Source organism: Mirounga leonina, unplaced genomic scaffold (genome assembly GCF_011800145.1).
Source record: "Mirounga leonina isolate KUSES-001 unplaced genomic scaffold, KU_Mleo_1.0 Mir_101479, whole genome shotgun sequence".
NCBI lineage: Eukaryota > Metazoa > Chordata > Mammalia > Carnivora > Phocidae > Mirounga > Mirounga leonina.
Window position 1 is genome coordinate 89,986 of NW_023270134.1, and position 21,445 is coordinate 111,430.

Below are 21,445 nucleotides of genomic sequence, written 5' to 3' on the forward strand. Positions count from 1 at the left end.
AAATGATAACAGCATGTCTAAAGTCCAAATGGCCCATATTCTATATATATTATATCATATTATATTAATCTCTTTTGTAGGAGTGACGTATTTCTGAATCACATCCTAGAACCAATGAGAAGGCGGCTAAGGTAGCTGGACCAGCAGATCTCATTAAGCCAAATTCCAATCCCATACCTAAGTGATTTTGAAATGGAAACCTAGTTAGATACAAAGAAACTTTAGAACAAGATCTGAAACTGTTAGGTAAGTCACCCTCTTCTTAATCATTACCACTAACTTAATGCTCATTAGAAGTAAAAGGAGGCCCTATCCAATTACCCACTGCTTGGCTTCCTGTTGTGCTAATGGACAGGAAGAGAAAGAGAGACTACTGCAAAGCATGAACTGGTGTCTAAATGCAGCCCGCAGTTGGCCACATGTCTGGGTGTGCTGAGTTATTCTGATCAGTCAATTTAGGTGAAATCTCATTACTGGAGATGCTAGAAATAGCACGAGCAAAATGCCCTAAGAAAATTCAGGAAGTTTGTGTTGCCTCTTTCCCTTTCCTTCTGGAACAATTGGTGTAAGAACTACTAAGTGAGACAAATAAGTGAAGTGTCCAGAGGGGGTGGAGGGGGGCCTGATGGTGCAGGTATTAGAGCTGGATGGGGGGCTGCTGATGCCGGCTGATGGATCGCCAGAGAGGTAAGGAGGGCACCCATGGGGGCATCAGGAGAGATAAAGACCTGGCTATGGGTTGTCAGAGTCTCAATGGGCTGAAGAGGGCATCTGGAGGAGGAAGAGCGAGAGATTGATCAAATACATAAATATATTAAGGATAATGGGAGTCTGGTTTCTCGTTCCTGAAGAGTTACAAATTGGAAAGGGGGAATCCTAGACTGAACTCTGTGGGCTTGATTGGAATTGAAGACAATAAATTCATAATTTTCAAGGTAGATGATAAGTAGATAGAGGAACAGGAGTAAACGCATCTGTATGTGCTTGTCCACTGAAAGGGTCTGGGACACTGAGCCTGGACAAAAGCAGCAAGTATTACCTAGAAACCTAGAACCAAACCTTAATTTCTACTAATCATTCTCTACTCAATCGGGCCCCTCGGGAAAATGACTGACTTTAGAGCTAGGGCAGGAAAAGAACATGATGAGTCCTTTTGTTCCAAAAAGTAGGAAAGTGCTCAAAAACTGACGTGGACATGTCAAAAGAACACAGAAGCTACATTAAAGGGACCCCACTGGCAAAATCAGAGACCATTTAAGTATCAAAACAATTTGTGAATCAATTGAGTAAGATGGGAAAATAGGGGTCCATGCTGATTTTAAAAAATGAATAAATTGAGTTTGTCATGAGAGGTGGAAGAGTTACATAATCTCAAAACATCTCCCCCTAAATAATTATGATTTACAAAGTAGAAACAGGTAACTTTACAGCTTTGCCTTAAGTTAATCAAAGTGATGCTGGAGAGTGGGGGTGAAGGTGGGGCAGGAAGAGGCAAGGAACTATTTTCCATCAGAACATGCAATCTGAGTTTTTTTAAATGATATATGTAAAACTGATAAAAATAACAAATTGGAAAACATTTTCCAATTCTTGGCTATTATTCCTATGTCTGATTCACTGAAAGCTAGAAAATAAACAAATTTTTTGAATTAAGGCTATCCCATGATAACAAAGCGCTTGAAACAAAAAATAAATGACAAGATTTTTACAAAGAAAAAAAAAAAATCATATAATGGCTCTCCACACAAATCCTGACTCTCAGAATTTCAAATGTTACCAATCTGAAAGAATCAATTCAAAAATGTACTTAATACTATTATTTGTTATAGCGGGTAATAAAATACTGACACGTAGTGTCTTCCTAAATAGCAAGCGTTGTTCTTCATGCTTTCTACACCTTATGACATTTAACTTTCAAAATTCCTGTAAGAGGCAGGTATAATTATTATCCCCGCTCTACAGATCAGAAAACCGAGGTACAGAGAATTTAAGAACCAAGACCCATATCACACAGAGTGAACTTAGGTGAATTTATCATTACACAGGCAGTTTTAATCCTTAACTCTAACCCTTAGTTCTATCCCCCCTCACATTTAATCGGTCATCTAAGATCTATTAACATTGTGTAGGAGCTCTCTCTTGCCACCGTAACCATCTCAACCTTAATTCTAACCCTGCTATTTAATGCCTTGGTTATTGAGGGGCCTTCTAATTCTGTCATGCCCTCAATGTTGGTGTGCCTCCAGCATTCACGTGTTGAAGACTTAACCCCCAACATGATGGTGTTAGGAGGTGAGGCCTTTGGGAGGTAATTAGGTTTAGGTGAGGTCATGAGGGAGGGGGCCCACAATGGGATTAGTGTCCTCCCAAGAAGAAAGGAGACCAGGGTGTTCTCCTGCGACACAGACACCCCCTTCCTCTTCAGCCCCCTCAACCTTGTGAAGACATAGTGAGAAAGCAGACATCTGAAAGCCAGGAAAAGAGCCCTCACCAAGAACCAAATCACCCTCTATCTTGATCTTGGACTTCTTAGCCTCCAGAACCATGAGAAAAAAATATTTGTTGTTTAAACCACGCAGTGTGGTTTTTGTTATAGAGCCTGAGCTGACCAACCTACTTCCCCAATGCCCAGACTCTCCCCATCCTTATCCATAGCCCAGGCTATCTCCCAAGTCAGCTTTCAAAGACATTTATCCAAGTCACATTCTTCTTAAAAATGTGTGATGACATGTTGCCTTAGGGTGGGGTTTAAACCCATCAGGAGGGTATTCAAAACTATATCTTTGGACCCAATTACTTTTTCTAACTTTATTTCTCACTACACTTTTCAATGAAATGTTCCCTCCAGCTAAGTCCCCAAGCACAGCCCATACAGCCCCTTCTCTCTGCCTCTATATATATGCTCTCTGGCTGTTTCTGGAATGTCCTGCCCCTATTCTCTCTCCAGAAATTATTTTTACCTTTTGAGACCCACTTTAAGTGTTTAATCTTCTGAAAAGGTTTCTCCAAATTTCTGTGCTTCCTTAACACTTTGCTTACGGCTCTATTTTGGAAAGCATTTATTTAGGATCAGTTTCAGCCAAAGACTAAAAAATGCCCAAAGGGCAAGGACAGTATCTCCTTGTCTTTGTATCCTCAACCCTTGCAGAGACTGGTAGTAAATGCTCATTAAATTAATGTTGAGGGAATGAATTGGATCTATGAATACACTCTTTCCAAATTTTGATAGCCATTAACTTTGGCTGCAGTAGTAATTTTAGTAAGTAGAGGTTTATTTTAGAGATAACCTTGCTTATCTAATTTCCTAACATTGCAAATTTCCTGCAGTTCCACATCCAGTTCACTGATCAACTACCAAACTGAAAGACAGCTTGTCACTACATCTGCAGTGAGTCACTTGCCTGGGGACAAGCGCGTGTCACACACTTACATTTTGCCCTTCAGGGAAAAGCACTTTTTGGTTTTCGAAACGAGCAAGAGTCTTGAGAACTCTAACAGTAAATCCAATGCTGATTGTGGTCAGTGATGAAAACCTAGTATCATTTACAAAATGTACAGTCTTTGGAGGTATGTTCCTGGTTTTGCAACCACTGTGACTACTAATGAGTTGCCAATTCCCAAGTCCCACTCGGATGACTTGTACAAACAGAGCCTGTAATAAGCTCTCTGGTCCAGACGTTCCTTTAAGAAGGTTTTTCAACTGCCAACTACAAGACTGATGACCTTAAACCTTCCACTAGAAGAAGAGGCTCCACAGCTGTATGAAAGGTCACTCTGGAGGAGGGCAGTGAGAGTGACGGCTAAGGACACATCGCTTAGGAAGCTCTTACAATATTCTAGATGGCCTGTCTCCATGGAAGGAGACAGAACATTTCTTTCAAGTACCCTGCTGTACCGTGACTGGAAGTATAGACTGCGTGGCGCCTGGGTGGCTCAGTTGCTTAAGCGTCTGCCTTCAGCTGGGGTCATGATCCCAGGGTCCTGGGATCGAGCCCCGCACTAGGCTCCCTGCTCCGCGGGGGTCTGCTTCTCCCTCTTCCTCTGTGCTCTCTCTCAAATAAATAAAATCTTTTAAAAAAACCCCAAAAAACTAAGAGGTGGGTACTATTACCCAGTGGATGGGAAACTGAGGCACAAGATTGAGTTGACCACATCATGAGGTTGTAAGTGGTGAAGCTGGGATTTGAGACCAGGCATTCTGGCTAACAGGGTCTGGGCTCAGCCGCTAGCTCCAGCATTTAGTAATTCTAGCATCTGTGCACAAAAGGTACTACTGCTCTTCTCGCCTGTTGTGATTCTTCCCATTTGTTTGGCTTTTTAAGCACCAGCAGATTTGCCTTGCAAACAGCCCTCATGCTGAAGAGTGTCTATGAAAAGGAGATATTATACATTCAATTATATTGTGATATTAATTCATGTGATGTGATATTAATTCAATGGACCAGATCATAGATGATCTTTTAGTTTAAAAACTAGGAGACCACTAATAAAAGATGCTGCTTCTCCAGCCGGCATTCAAATGTCTATTCATCAACCTATCCTGAGGTCATAAAAACTCCCATTTTGTAACAGACACATACACAGGCATCTCCTATAATTCTACGACCTGCACCCCATCACATCCTGCACTCCCTTTAGCACCCACAAAGTGAAAAATGCTTCTCTTAAAAAAAAGAAAGACCACGTTGAAATCACTCCAGTCTTAACCCCTCCGGTATGCAAGAGTGTTCTCTGTTTTGAAAAGCTCTGGAAGCACTATTCAGCTCTGTCATCGCTTACAATATTGCATCAGTTGATACTAACAATCAACACGAATAAATGTTCAGAAATGAAACCAAGTGAGAGCAGTGGAGTGTGCTGAATGAAACAGGCCCCCAGGGGGGTTGCAGTGTTTGAGTGTCTAGCAACCTGATCTCAGCAAAAATGTCCGGTAAACTTGATTTGTCTTACCATTTCACAGCTCCTCTGCCACCAAGACTAAACTTCAGGATTTCATCCCTTTACCCAGAGTGGGCACAAATCCGACTGTAGCTCTTTCTCTGCCTGCACGCTTTATGGGGGCAGTGAACTAGAGTATATTGTGTTATTAAACCCTAACCAGGCAGTAAATTACAGGGAGAAAAACAAAAGCGAATTCTGCTGAGGAGGATGGTTTTTGTTTTGCAAGTGAACAGCCCACTCTACCTTACTCTGAGGGAGCGAATTGTGAAACATTTCTTGGGAATTTGTCATCATGCTTCACCTTTATTTTGTCTTTAGGTTAGCGGTGGAAGCAATATTTAAAAGAAAGTTTCCACACGGGGGAAGGGACGCTGAGGGAACACTCGTGCCCTAGCAGTTGTGACGGTTACCAAGTAAACCCTATTTCGATAACTCTTAGGATTTTGCTTTTAAATCCACGGATAAATATGCAGGGGGTGCAGGGGAGAGAATCAAACCCGAATTATTTCAACCTTCTCAGCTGTCCTAAACCTGCTGAGTATGGGTAGCAGTATCTTTTGCTCATGGAGTTCAAATTTTGCAGGCAGAGGTGATGGGGAAGGAAGGGGACAGAGCAATGCCACAAAATAGACCAAAACCATTCTTTGCCCCAATTGTGTAAAGACTATGGAGGGCAGGAGGGTGCATGGCAGTTCCCTAGGAGGCTGAGAGTGTCAGCCTCCCATCAAACCTATTTCTCTGAGCTTTTTCAACCAACCCCCACTCCCATTTGGGAGATGAAGGGCGAGGTATCTTTGCACCAGGGAAGCACAAAACTCAATAGTCTCTGTACTGCCTTCAATAATCCCTTCTTCCTTCAATAATGACACAAGCACTCACCAAAAGACCCTTATTAAACACTCATGTGTGTCACACCCTAAAAACAAATAAAACCCATATGTGGGATATCCCCCACCTATCCATGCCCCCTACTCCCATTATTCAAAACAATGTTGAGGGAATAAAACTGAAGCGACATCATCATGCATCATGGGATGGGAGTTAACGCTTTAGTTTAGTAGATAGAGAACCTGAGGTTCTAAGAAGTTGCTGTACTTTTTATTCCCACAAAGCTTCAAAGGTTCCATTGTAGCCATTTTGAGAACACAGAATTGTTGTTCAAGGTTAAAACCGCCCATTGCAGGAACTCTGGGTCTTCAGGAGCCTCCTTTTTTTAAACAAGTTCTTAGACTATAAAGAATCAGAAGGATGAAACTTTATACCCTTTTTCTTCTAAAAAAGGGTCACACTAAAATGTTCCCCCAAATTAATGTAATCATAAAAGTCTTAAGTATTACATGGTTTCTCTGGAAACAGATTATCTTCCACCCTCTGGAGAGAGAGTTAAGCAATCTGTTTGCATTACAAATGACTACCAGCAAAAAAATTTCATCAGAAGATAAGGGACTCTTACTGGAAATTGCAGAATTCAGAAATGTGCAAAGGTCTATGAGTTTCAAAGATGATCCACCTTTAATTTTGCTGAGAAAACTAATTAGCTCTTCCTCAAGAGGGTTCTGTAAAACAAGGCTTTTTCAAGGATCTTTTAAAAAAGAAAGTGGAGTGAAGAGAATAAAGCCGTATGCGAGGGCAGAGGGTGGTGAGGACAGAAATTATGCTCCTTAATAGAAATATTAAGGGCAGTCTGCTCATCACAACAAACAGAGCCATGTGGTCAAAATAGTTCAGTCTTGGAATAGGAGCCAGCTGAGTGCCTGAGAGAAAAAAAGAGGGTCCGTGGAAATATGTGCTGCCCCCAAACATTTTTAGGCCATCTTTTATGAGCTCTGCATGGAACTTTAGGGATTCTTCCATTTTGACCCACATACTTAGAAGTTTGAGGCCAAACTCCTGGAGATACTCCTCAGGTGTACCCTCTTTGTGAAATCTGTCTCAACTCCTTAGGCTGGGGGGGGGGGGTACATGTCATAATCACACTGTTCTTTCTTTCTTTACATGTTCTTTCTTTACATGTCCCTGAGCACCAATTGATAAGGTAAGAACTAGTACCTATGTGTATTTGTATGTGTGAAGATCCTCTGTGCTTAGCAAAGCCTGACTCAATAAATGGGTGTTAACTGATTACTCAATTAAAAGACAAATTAATGAATGTGAAAAAGAAGTCCCAGACTTATTAACTGGCTACCCAGATCACACAGTGACTTGGTGTCAGATTAAATCTCAAAGGTGTTAAATTTTTTTACACACATATTCTAGCAAAAGATTTTATTATAACAAGAAAAATTCCATAGTAATACTAGCAAAACTTCAGCTCATTACCCAAATGTGTGCCTCAAATTAGCTATTTTCTTTTAAAATATTTAAAATATTTAAGCAATGACATTGTGCTAGACACTATGGGGAATATTTGAAGTTTCGGAACAAATGTCAGAAAGAATTCTGTCCAATTTTTCAACATAATTGTACCTCACTTTGTCTGTGGGCCTAGTACTGTACTGGGAACAGGGAACCAAGACGCCTGGGACACGATCCCGGCTCCCAAGGAGCTTGCCAGCTGGTAGGCACTTAATGAAAACCTAGGGACCCTTTTTTTTTTTTTTTTTAATCAAATACAAGTTTTTGGGACACCTAGGTGGCTCAGTCGGTTAAGTGTCTGCCTTTGGCTCAGGTCATGATCCTGTGGTCCTGCGATTGAGTCCCACATGGGGCTCCCTTCTCAGTGGGGGGCCTGCTTCTCCCTCTCCTTCTGCCACTCCCCCTGCTTGTGCTCTCTCTCTCTGACAAATAAATAAAATCTTTTTTAAAATCCAACTTTTTTCCAAGAAAAAACTTTTCCACAGAAAAATAATATATGTCATTTAAAAAAAAAGGGAAGCCCCTGAAGAAAAAGATGCACTAAAGGGGGAGAATGGCATCAACTCTAAGTTCTGGTAGGTTCCTGGGGTGACCTGCTGCTACCAGGCAGCCTGGCACTTCTCAGACTCTTCCCTGTTCTGCACGGGGTGGGGGGTGCAGGTTGGTGGCATCCTTGGCATTCTTTCTTAACCCATCATGGCCCATATATCCCAAGGGACACGCCAACCCTTCACTGCTCTCTATTCTGGGGGTGCAGGGGGTGGGGCAGGAGAAGCACAATAACAAAGTGGAGAGAAAGAAGGGTCAAGAAAGTCAGCTCTAACTCCAGTCTCCTGCTCCCCATCTCCACAGGCGTCATGCAATTCCTCTGCCTCACCCTGTGTCTTCCCCGGGCATCTGCTTTCTCTTCCAGAAATGGCTGGAAACCCTTGCATGACCGCGGTCAGGACCAACTTCATGGACACGTGACCTAAGCAGTCACACCAGCTCTACAAGTGAGAAGGGCCTCGAATGTGCTTTATGCTCTGCTGTTGCCACCTGAAATTCTTCATAATTCTTTATCAAAAGACCCCTCATTTTTATTTTGTGCTAGGTCCCACAAATTATGTTCTTGTGACCCCATTCTTTTAAAAATTTAGGCATCAGGACCACACAGGCTCCATGTCAGTACAGTGTCTTACCTCTTTGTGGTGTATCCCATCCCAAGCATTATCACAACAGGGCACCAAAGTTTAAATAGTGATTGACCTTCAAGTCTACGGTCCTTCCTCTGGGAGGTAGGGCACGTGGAAAAAGGATTTCTTTGGATTCCCTCACAGGCTCAAGGCAGCAACAATGTCCAAACAATGCCAGCCACGAAGCGTGGACTTCTCATCAGTCACAGTCCACTGACACACTCAGAGGCCAAACTGCTTCTGGAATCTATCAAACATCCTCCTGAGTAAACAGACCAGGGCTAATTGGACAAAAGTGACCAAGGAATAATTATATCACTAAACTTACATAATTAAGAACTTATTCCCGTCGGTCTCAACCTGCAAGTGCCTGAACCAGCAGCAGCAGCATCACCTGGGAATTTGTTAGAAATATCCAATCTCAAACCCACTGAATCAAATTCTGGGGATGGGGCCCAGCATCCTGGGTATTAATAAACTATGCAGGTGATCCTGATGGCATGGAGAACCACTGGTTACTTAGAAATGGAGGAAACGATATCTTCTGGTTGCGTCAATTATAATAAATGTCTTCCACCCATTCAACCTACAAGAAAAAAGTTACACTTTTTCATTCATTCATTTACTTCAATCATAATTGCTTTATGCATATGCTAAATACACTCCCGTGTGTGTGTGTTTAAACCTTTCAAGTGAGTCAGGCACTGCAATGGACATAAGGATAATGGTTTGTGCCATAAAAGGGCTTATAATCCAATGCAGGGAAAGATGAGAGGCAAATTCATAAACATGAACAGCTCTGCCCAGAATGCCAGATGAGAAGTATGAGAAAGTGCAGCATGCATTTGGCCAAGAGAGAGATTCCACAGAGCTTGTTGGAGCAGGGTTAGGGAAAATTTAATGAATGCACAGTGCAGCTAGAATTTTGATGTGTCATGAATGGGGAAAAGAATCTTCCAGGCACAAGAAGAACATAAAGACATGAAGTGGAAAAGAATAGAGTATGTTACCAGATGAGCATGTACTTCTGCGTTGAATGAAGATTCCGTGAAAAGGATTAATCTGAGAATGAGTCAGAATAGTGTGAGATCGACTTTGGGAGGGAGGACCCTGAGTTCGGGGCAGAGTTCTGGCTTCTCATAGAGTGAAAAGAGAGGCCGGAGGCCTATAATGGAGGCAGGTAGCACAACCTTCTCCAAATCCTTGCTTTGTTGGCCACATCGCCACTGTAGGATCCCACTGCAAAGCAGGCAAGCCCTCGGAGAGTCTGTTTTGACAAGGAGAAAAGCATATTTGTCCTTTTATTCCACAGATAAAATGAGATGGGCGGAAGTGGATGTAGAACCATTTGGAACCAGAGCCATGTTGTCAGGCCCAGCCCTGGGAAACTAGGTGTTTCTTCATGACTTCTGCCAACTAGCGCACAGGACACTGTATATTGCTCTTTTTTTTTTTTTTTTTTTTTAAGATTTTATTTATTTATTTGACAGAGAGAGACACACGAGAGGGAACAGAAGCAGGGGGAGAGGAATAGAGAGAAGCAGGCTTCCCACAGAGCAGAGGAGCCCGATGCGGGGCTCCATCCCAGGAGCCTGGGCCACGACCTGAGCCAAAGGCAGACGCTTAACCAACTGAGCCACCCAGGCGCCCCTGTATATTGCTCTTTTATTCTTTCACATCAGAATCCTCTGTGGGAATGGTTTGGAGTTGTGTTTTTTTTGTTTTTGTTTTTAAGTTAAGAGTAATTTGTAGTTTGGAAAGTTTCCTGAGCAAGGCTATGTTTAAGCGTCCACTTTTAGACACCAGACTTGCAGCTCATCTCTCCCCACCCTCATCTCCCGCAGCCACAGGTCTCTTTATTTTTTATTTATTTATTTTTTTTTTTAAAGATTTTATTTATTTATTTGACAGAGACAGAGAGAGCAGGAACACAAGCAGGAGGAGTGGGGGAGGGAGAAACAGGCCTCCTGCCCGGCAGGGAGCCCGACGCGGGACCCGATCCCAGGACCCCAGGATCACGACCTGAGCCGAAGGCAGACGCTTAACGACTGAGCCACCCAGGCGCCCCACAGGTCTCTTTAAATCCAGGAGTGGGAGACATCCAAGAAGTCATGATGGGCCCTGGGGCAAGGGAGGACTACTGTTTGTTAACTACCTTTCTAGCTATTTCTGCCGGTTTCACATGCTCACTCTCCCCGACTTTTCTAAAGCGACAAAGAAATGTGGGCAAGTAAATTATAAAAAGCTGGACGGTCAATTAAAAAATATGTGTGTACTTAGAAAAAATCCATCTCTTTTGAATGCTAGTTTCTTAAGGGCAAAGACCATCTAAGGTTAATCCTGTATAGCACTTAAATGATTATCAAGTAATTTGATGCTTTGAGGGCCTCATTTAAGAAGTAATACAAAAATAGCTGGGGGAATGTAAATTAGTACCACTTCTATGGACAGCAAGTTGGCAATATCCCTCAAAACTTAAAATACATGTACAAAGTGAGCTGAAAGTTATACTTCTAGGACTGTGTCTTACAGATCTACTCAAACAGGCAAACTGGTTCTGTACAAGGTTATCCAATAAAATATTGTTTGTACTAATAATTTTTTAAAAGATTAGAAACAACCAAAATGACCATGAATAGAGAAGTGGTTCAATAAAGTATAACCATAAGATCCTTGGCAACTGGAACAAAGAATGGGGAAGCATTCTATGCATGGGTATGGAGATACATCCATGGTAATATATGCCATTTTTGACAAAAGAGGAAGGCAGCACAGTGTGGAGAGTATATTACCATAAAAAATCAGAAGAAAGAGTTTATATATATTTGTTTGCTTATACAAAAAACATACCCAAAAATATATAGTACGAAAGAAACATAACATTGGCAACTTCCAAGGGAAGGGAACTTGGGGACTGGGACATGGGTTGGGGGAGAGTTTTCATTCCATACTTGTTTGTTCCTTTTGCATTGAGAGCTGCATGGATGTATTAATCAATTTTTTAAAAATGAAGGAAAATAAGATTTCTAAGCATGCTTAAGAAATAAGTAAATTGTTAGCCTGAAAAATAAAGTAGAAATTCCAATTTTTCTTTAAAAAATCATTCTAAAAGACTATCAACTTTGAAGCTCTTTCTCTTAAAAGCTCAATCAAACTTCTCCACTCAAAAAAAAAAAAAAAAAAAAAAAGTGGTTTTGTTTGTTTTTTATCCTGCTAAGAAAAACAGGCTGAACCAACTAACCTTCTTTACCCTTAATCCAAAGACACAAAACCAAAGAGATGAGCCAAGGAGGAAAAAGTCACAGGAATAGAGATCATGAAAAAGGAGGACAATATATGGAAGTGTGAATCGGGAAGTGACAGTAAACCAAGGGTTTATTCTGATGTTCTTGTTTCAGATATAGATGTTATCAGACTTAGTAAACTATATGCCACACGAAAGTGCATAAAATAATCCATAATCCATCAAACAAACCAATTGCTCAATAAAAAGTAACCAGTCACTTACTCAATAAATGCACAGTTTTGTACTGAAACTGAAGAGAAAACACCATGCCATGAAATGAATAACTGAGTCAACAATAGCTTTATAGTAATCATAATAACTTCACACAGCTATTATTTATAGTATCTTTAAATGTAGGCAGGAGTCATAACAACAAAACATAATTAAATAAAAGCCATGTACAAGGGACCAAAACAATGGAATTCACACAAACAGCCCTGAGAGGATCTGTTTAAGTTAAGGATGGATTGTAGATCATCTGAAGAAAGGAAGGACTGCATATTCTTGAAGCTGTCCTCCATAAATATTACTCTTCTCAGAGGGCTTTTGCTTCATACTAAGTGGCTGTGAATATGTTATACTTCCTGACAAATGCCTGGAGACATTCTCTGGTGTTGACATAGGACAGAATGATAGGTTTTAATCATCAGCAAAGCTAGAACTGAATTAACATCCTTTAACAAAAGCTGAAGACACTTCCAGTCCCATATGGAAATAGATCTAGCTACCACTGCATAGAAGTGAGCCTACGAGAGGGTCAAGATTTCCCTTAAGAACGTTATAGGCCCATTCCAACATATGCATTAATGGTGGACTGATGCACAAAATGTGACCAATGTTTAATATTTTTACCTATAAAAGATAAAGACATGTATTACCAAATAGTCATTTTTAAAAATATTTTATTTACTTATTTGTCAGAGAGAGCGTACAAGCAGGGGAAGCAGCAGGCAGAGGGAGAAGCAGGCTCCCCACTGAGCAAGGAGCCCCATGCAGGACTTGATTCCAGGGCCCTAGAATCATGACCTGAGCCGAAGGCAGACACCCAGCCAACTGAGCCACCCAGGCGTCCCCATCTTAGTCATTTTTTAAAGCCAGAAAGGCATCCAGAAGACATTTAAATTTGAACAAATGGCTTCATGGTAAAAGACCAAAAATAAACTGGTCACAAAATGCATGTCTTGATGACTAAATCAGTTGACTTGCAGTACATGGGTGTAAGCAAAAAAACAGTTAAATGTTAAAGGATGCTTAAATAAGAAAGCTGATTTGGCTTTATTTTATCTGAAGTTATTCTTTCTGGCAGTGTATCAGTTAGAATAACTGATTCAGCCTCATATAACAGAACAACCAAAATAACAGTGGCTGAAACAAGAGCATTTTATTTCTCTCTCACATGAAAGGAATCTAGAGCTAGGCAATTGAGGGCTGGTACGGTGGCTCCATAGTCATCAGACTCCAAGTTTCTTCCTTTTTCCTCAACATCTTAGCCAACACAAGGGGGGTTCCATCTTCAAGGTCACCTGCACAGTCCAAGATGGCAGCTGCAGTTGAAGAAGGGGGAGGGGCACACAACTCCCAACTGAATGTGAGGAAATACAACTAAAAACAAAATCTTCTCCCAATCCAGAAATCCTCTCCACAAAGGTAGTAAAGAAAGAAAACAATTTTAATATCGAATAAGCATTAAACCAGAATGTGATGCACATCACAGGGAATCTGATAAGAGATTGCAAAGGCAGAGAGAAATCTCACCCTTCAGCCACATAGTCCGGCAGATACAACCCATTACGTATATGTTCTCAAGATAAACAGTAACTAGTCCTTAAGTCGTAAGACTTAACAGCACCCTTTTATTTCACATAGTTCGTCCTAAATTTACCTGGCAATTGAATGCCCATCTGTGCTAGTTAACTGACAAAGGAAAAACAAACTTCTCATATTTTTTTGGGACAGGAGGTAGTTTTACAACTGGGAGCCAGGTCAGCTAAAGTGAGGCTCCTGCCCTCCTCCTGAAACTTGGAAATAGGGTGCTATCTTCCTTGGATGTTTACATGGAAAGGACATGGTTCCCGAGTTCTTGAGAAAGGCATTCCTGAGTTGAAAAGCTGACAAAAGGCCTATCTAGTTTCCATAAAAATTTATACGCAGTTCAAAGAGAAGAGAAAGCACTTCTAATTATAAGTTTCTAAAGGAAATGCTCTAAGAAAAAGAGGGGGAGGAAAATCTCTTCCCTTGTTTTCAACAGGGAGAATTAAACCTCTTACTTTTAATTTGTGTTTGTCCATATATGTGTCAACAGCTTTGAAGGGATGATCTTGTTTACAATAGCAACAAAAATGTCAGAACACCTAAGAATTACTTAAGAAATGAACAAAAGCTAAAGGTAGAAAAATTAAAAACCCTCTGAAGAACACAAAAGAACTGATCAAAAGGAAAGGCATACTTTGTTTTAGTACGAGAAAAAACTCAATATTATATAAATGTCAATTATTCATAAGTCTTTTTATCCTTTCAATATAATAAATAAGAACCTTTTTTTAACTAGACAAGATAGTGCTGGTGTACATTTTTAAAAAGGACATAGGCAAGACAGGCAAGAAAAAGAACAATGAAGGGCAATGCAAGAGGACTGGAACTTCTAGATGTCTATTATAAAGCCTTAACAGTTACAGTAGTGTTGTCTGGCTCATGAATAAACAGACCAAGTCACATAATAAAATGTCTAAAAATAGATCAAAATACATAAGAGGATTAAGGATAGCTATTCAGATCAGTAGCAGAAAAGACAAGCTATTTAATATATGCTGCTGGGACAATAAAATAAAATAAAAATATTTTATTTACTTATTTGTCAGAGAGAGAGCGTACAAGCAGGGGAAGCAGCAGGCAGAGGGAGAAGCAGGCTCCCCACTGAGCAAGGAGCCCCATGCAGGACTTGATTCCAGGGCCCTAGGATCATGACCTGAGCTATCAGGGAGCCATCGCGGGGGGAGGGGGGTAAATTAACATAGAACCCAAATTTCACAATGCACACCAGAAAAAATTCTTAATGAATCAAAAAATGAAATTAAAAAAAATAAAACCATAAATGTACAGAAGAAAACAAGGAAAGATCTTTCTGATGAAGACTCCAACATTCAGAAATTTTAACCAACTGAGCCACCCAGGCGCCCTCCAACATTCAGAAATTTTAAAAGAAAAACAAAATGGGGGCACCGGGGTGGCTCAGCCTGTTAAACATCTGCCTTCGGCTCAGGTCATGATCTTGGGGTCCTGGGATCGAGCCCTGCATCAGGCTCCCTGCTCAGTGGGGAGCCTGCTTCTCCCTCTCCCTTTGTCCTTCTGACCCCCACCCCGCTTGTGCTCTCTCACTCTGTTCTCTCTCTCAAATAAATAAGTAAAATCTTTTTAAAAAACCAAATTGATAAGTTCAAGCACATAATCAAAACTTCTGTGTGATAAAAACCAGAGAATCAAAAACAGAAAGCCTATAAACAAAATCAAAACAAATGACAAATTAGTAAAGATATTTGAAATGTATTGTAGATAAAGACCTAATATTCCTAAAATATAAAGTATGTTTCAACAAATAAGAAAAAAGGTAATACAAAATGGATAAAGGATATAAGTAGATAATTCACCAAAAAGGAAATATAAATGGGTCTCAAATATATGAAAATGACATGCAATATTCCTCAGAATATAAGGAATACAGATTAAACTGTCATTTTTATCTGTTGGATGTATTAAAAAACCAAAAGTTTGATAATACACAGTGTTGATTAAACTGTGGAAAAAGGAGCACTCTCATAAACTGGTGGGACTAAAACTTGGTACAACCCCTAATGGAATGTAACTGGACAACATCTACAAGAATAACAAATTCATAACATACTCTTGGAATTAACAACTCCAAATTCTAACTTTTTATTTTACAGAAATACCTGCACATTTGTAAAGTGGTATTTGTACACAGTTACACGCTGATGCAATTTTTTTAACAGCATAAAACTGGAAACAATCCAAAACAATATTGTGCAGCTATAAAAAGAATGAGGAAGCTATTTATGTACTCTTATATAATTATCTGCAAAATATATTAATAAATATGAAAAAAAGATGTAGAACAATTTGTATACTATGCTGCCTGCCATTTATATAAAAAGGGCAGAGGGACTCCTGGGTGGCTCAGTCGGTTAGGTGTCTGCCTTCGGCTCAGGTCGTGACCCCAGGGTCCTGGGATCGAGTCCCGCATCGGGCTCCCTGCTCCGTGGGGAGCCTGCTTCTCCCTCTGCCTCTGTCTCTCTCTCTGTCTTTCATGAATAAATAAATAAAATCTTTAAAAAGGGCAGAGAATAACATTTGTATTTACTTATATATCATAAAGTTAATTCTCATTTCTCTCCCTCCCTCTCTCCCCTACAAAAAGTGCAATAAAAATTTCAGGATTAATGAAATAAATCTGGTTACCTTATTGGAATGAGGGTGCCAACTGGGACAACAAGGGAGAATGGGATGGGAAGGATACTTCTCAGTGCACAGAATTTTATAGGTATTTTAATCAAGCAGATCTATTATTTTTTTTTCAAATTTTTATTTAAATTCTAGTTAATTAACACACAGTGCATGTTATTATTTTTAAAATAACAATTAAAAATTTTAAATAGGGTCTCTATTAAGCACATGCAAATTAGGCCATAATTAAGTATGCTTTGAGTCAAAGCTGAAAAAAAGTAAATTAAAATCATAAGTGTCTATATTTTTCTAAAACATTTCTATACCTAATTAGGTAGAAGGCCAGGAATAGAAGTCCTGGGTCTAAAGCCTTTTTATTGAATGTTTATCTGGGAAGGTCAGATTTATAGTGTATCAGGAAGGGAACAGGTATGTGATTTAGATATTTCCATTTAGTTAACATATTTATAATGTAGTAAAATAAATTACTTTCTCAATTCAGTCAGATGGAATTACATTGGGTAAAACTGATTTTAAAAAGAAAAAAAATTTAGTTGGCTAGGATTTGATCACGCCTACTTAGAATCTTCCCAGGGTACCTTCTTTGAGATTTTTAAGTTATGTATAAAATACAAGGAAGCATACATGACACCCTGCTGGAAAGCCCTCAGCATCTACAAAGTTATGACGATTGACCTAATTATTATGTTTGGTAAAAGAGAGCCTTCTGAGAACTGAGGTTCTACAGCCTCACTCACATAATTTGTAACTCAGGTAAGTATTTCACAGAATTTGCCCAGATCGCTAAATCTAATCATCTTTCCACATAAATTTTTTTAGACCTGAGTTTTTGTTTCCTGAGCCAATGAAAAGCTTCACATGAAAAATATGAATCCAAGGATGCCTGGGTAACTCAGTTGGTTGAGTGTCAGATGGGCTCAGGTCACAGTCCTGCGGTCTTGGGATGGAGCCCCAAGTTAGGCTCTGCACTCAGCAGGGAGTCTGCTTCTCCCTCTCCCTATGTGCCTGCTCTCTCTCTCTCAAATAAATAAATAAATAAATCTTTTTAAAAAAATAAAAATAAAAAGGAGGTTCTAGGCTTCTATTGAAAGGCAAATGGGTACTAAAGATGCTAACTGAACAGATAAGAGGATGTAGCCATCTGCCCCTAGTTTTGAGGCAGTGATGTGAGTTTGAAAATGTCCTGTGTGAACTTCTGAAATTTTGTTTTTTACATTAGCTTACTGACATCAGCTCACTCAGCTGACTGTGCTTCTTTGTTTCACAGGTAGTGACAAAGGGTCAAACTCAAATGGCTTCAGGTATGAGGCTGGTAAAACAATTGTGTCATAGAATAAGCAAGGCAAACTGAAGGGAGCACCTCCCTTCCAGGGACTCAAAATTCATTGCTTTTTAAAAATCTGAGCTGAGGGGCGCCTGAGTGGCTCAGTCGTTAAGCGACTGCCTTCGGCTCAGGTCATGATCCCAGGGTCCTGGGATCAAGCCTCGCAGCGGGCTCCCTGCTCAGCGGGAAGCCTGCTTCTCCCTCTCCCACTCCCCCTGCTTGTGTTCCCTCTCTCGCTGTGTCTCTGTCAAATAAATAAAATCTTTTAAAAAATAAAATAAATAAAAATCTGAGCTGATTAAGCCAAAGAGGGAAAAAAAAAAAAGATCATAAGTCTATAGGCCGAATTCAGCCTCTCAGCTAACACTTTGATACTCTACGACTCGCTATACCTAGAACCTGTATTAATTCATTCAGATCTGTTTCTGCTCCCCCCAAGTCACTATGGAAGACTTTTAAAGGTTCCTATAAAAAAAGAGTCAACACTTCACTGAGCCACAACTCAACTCCAAGTTCTAGGTCCTAAAGACCCAGAGGTGACTAAGACAAGTCCATTCCTCAAGGAAGTCCCAGACCCAGCGTGATATTGTCAGCGTATTTGTTCAGTTTCCTGTCTCCTGTCTCCTCCAATCATCAGGAATACTTCTCTGTAACATTATTGGATAAACCCAATTTATTTTCTTTAAAGCCAGCTTTTGGTGTAATATTTATAAGACTCATTTCTCTTATTGTAAATATTAGAAACCCATTCATACCATTGCCTGCTCTTGTCTGCCCACATCTCACTTGCTCTGTTCTTCCTGTCAATGAAGCCCCAGGACACCCACAAACCCAGATTTCAATTGAGTTCTGTTAGCCTGGAATCCTGGTTAATGTTCTTGATCTTCTTCTCTAGGAGTCTCTTAAAATGGACCTGAATCTTTGGACATCGAACCCATTAAACCCAGACCTAGTTTCCTGGACCCTGAACCTTGCCTTCTCTCTCATGTTAAAAGACAAAATTCCACTGAGTAAATTTAAGGATCAAATTGACTTTATTTACTGATTCATGAATGGGGCAGCATCCCATTTTAGCAGATAGGAAGGAGCTCCAAGGAGCTGGACAAATGGAAGACTCTTAGAGGCAGAAGGAGTCAGAGCAAGGAAGTTACTCTGGCAGAGTGGATTGTTTCAGGCAAGGTTACCTCCCTTTGAAGGAAGGCAGGTGTCCATCAGGCATCACTAGTGCTGGCCAGATAATTCCAGACTGACCGGTGAAAGATTATATTCCTGGGAGAGGCTGTGGCAACTTCAATTAGGTCAAGTAGTTAAGTCTTGGTTTGCACACGTGGGGCTTAGTACAAGTGACTCCCTTTGGGGCCTGTTGTCTTTTTTTTTTAACACTAGTTTGGCATGACATTTTGACTTTGATTTCCTTTCTGTAAGCAGGGTGCCCTTCACCACATTTTCTACCCCCATAACAGATGTTTCTATACTAAGATGCAATCTCCTTTTTGCACTCTTAGCTCCTCCAGCTCACAGTTTGTCCCGAGACTTCTCAGCCTGTCCCAACCTCTTGTTACTCATAATTCCCCTGATACTTTTGAAAGTATCTTTCTATAAAGCTGCCTTTAGAAAAGCAAAAAATTTAGAGTGCAAAAAAAAAAAAATTTAAAGATGTAACTCATATACTAGAGACCTCATCTTTAGAGAAAACTTCATTTCCACGATCCGTTAAAAAGGGTAACACATCAATAGGAAGACTTTGGCTGAAGAAGAAAAGCCATTCATGTATCTAGCTTATTTGCCCCACTCTGTTCCCCTATTAGTCCTCAAATTATCTATCTTACTTTCATCAAAGAAAATAACCATATAATTATACAATTATGTGATAGACCATTTTTGGCCACTTAATTCTTGTCTGAGAAGCTGCTCTCTCTTCCCTCTAAAGATTTATTTCCCATATGGTTTCCACTCCAAGTTTTTAATTTTAATTAATGAAATCATCCCCATTCTTGTAGCCACAGGACCTTTCTAACCTGTACATTCAGCTTCATCAATACAAATACTTCTTTTCTTTCTCACCCATTTATTTCTCACTAATCCCCAAAGGGCACAGTGATTAAGGCTCAATAGACATTTCCTTTAGGAACAATTTTTTTTAAAAACATAAATAACCTAGAATTACTTTATCATACACCTGAAACTAATACAACACTGTATGCTAACATTAAACATTAAACAACATAACACTTCACATTAAAATAAAAAAATTTTTTTTAAGATTTTTATTTATTTTTTGACAGAGAGAGAGACAGCGAGAGTGGGAACTCAAGCAGGGGGAGTAGGAGAAAGAGAAGCAGGCTTCCCTGCTGAGCAAGGAGCCCGATGTGCAGCTCAATCCCAGGACCCTGGGATCATGACCTGAGCCGAAGGCAGACGCTAAACGACTGAGCCACCCAGGCGCCCAAAATTTTTTAAATAAAATAAAAACCTGTATCTTTAAAAAAAACAAAAAAACATAAATAGAGGCACCCCAATGTTCATAGCAAAAATGTCCGCAATAGCCAAACTTGGAAAGAGCCAAGATACCCTTCAACAGATGAATGGATAAAGAAGATGTGGTCCATATATACAATGCAATATTACTCAGCCATTAGAAAGGATGAATACCGGGGTGCCTGGGTGGCTCAGTCAGTTAAGCGTCTGCCTTCAGCTCAGGTCATGATCCCTGGGTCCTGGGATCGAGTCCCACATTGGGCTCCTTGCTCAGCAGGGAGCCTGCTTCTCCCTCTCCCTCTGCCTGCCACTCTGCCTTACTTGTGCTATCTCTCTATCAAATAAATAAATAAAATCTTAAAAAAAAAAAAAAAGAAAGGATGAATACCCAACTTTTACATCAACATGGATGGGACTGGAGGAGATTATGCTAAGTGAAATAAGTCAAGCAGAGAAAGTCAATTATCATATGGTTTCACTTATTTGTGGAACATAAGAAATAGCATGGAGGACATTAGGAGAAGGAAGGGAAAAATGAAGGGGGGGAATCAGAGGGAGGAGATGAACCATGAGAGACTATGGATTCTGAGAAACAAACTGAAGGTTTTAGAGGGGAGGGGGCTGCAGGGATGGGTTAGCCCAGTGATGGGTATTAAGGAGGGCACGTACTGCATGGAGCACTGTGTATTATACGAAAACAATGAATCGTGGATCACTACATCAAAAACTAAAGATGTATTGTATGGTGACTAACATAACATAATAAAATAAAATTTTTAAAAAAATTTTAAAAATTAAAAAAAACATAAATAGAGGCACCTGGGTGGCTCAGGCAGTTAAATGTCTGACTCTTGATTTTGGCTCAGGTCATGATCTCAGTGTTGTGAGACCAAGCCCAGTATCAGGCTCTGAGCTGGGCATGGAACCTGCTTAAGATTCTCTCTCTTCCTCTCCCTCTCCCTCTCTATAAAACAAAACAAACAAACAAAAAAACCCCACACATAAATAACCTAATAAAACACCATATACTTCTAAATCTGCTTCTAAATATACATTAAGTTTTAGGGGCAGGAGTGGTGAAAAAGAAAAGTCAAACTGAAAATTATTCCCAGTCATCTTGATTTCACAGATTTCACATAGTTAATCTTGTTGAAATTCTAGAATTACAACACTTTGTAAATATGTGATGAAGGCCAGACTCAGACGTCAGTCTTTTAAGCCTTGTTATTCACTTTTGATTTGATTGCTATACCATGCCTGTAATAATATATAATAGTCTCCTTTGATTGTTTCAAAACTGCTATATTTCTTAAAATCACAATTCATTTTTTTAAATGCAAACTGCTTTTCTTTCTTTCCCTTTTCTTTCTTCCTTCCTTCCTTCCTTCCTTTTTCTTTCTTTCTTTC

At 40.0% G+C, this 21,445-nt stretch overlaps 1 long non-coding RNA gene across 3 annotated transcripts in view; it reads right to left on the minus strand.

Annotated features, from left to right (window-relative positions):
- Nucleotides 1–7,809: 7,809 nt before the first annotated feature.
- LOC118025822 overlaps nucleotides 7,810–21,445 on the minus strand; it is a 95,180-nt gene continuing 81,544 nt past the window's right edge. For all 3 annotated transcript variants that reach the window (XR_004683439.1, XR_004683419.1, XR_004683434.1), the window contains one exon: nucleotides 7,810–9,057. This is a non-coding gene — a long non-coding RNA (uncharacterized LOC118025822). The remainder of the gene's footprint in view (nucleotides 9,058–21,445) is intronic.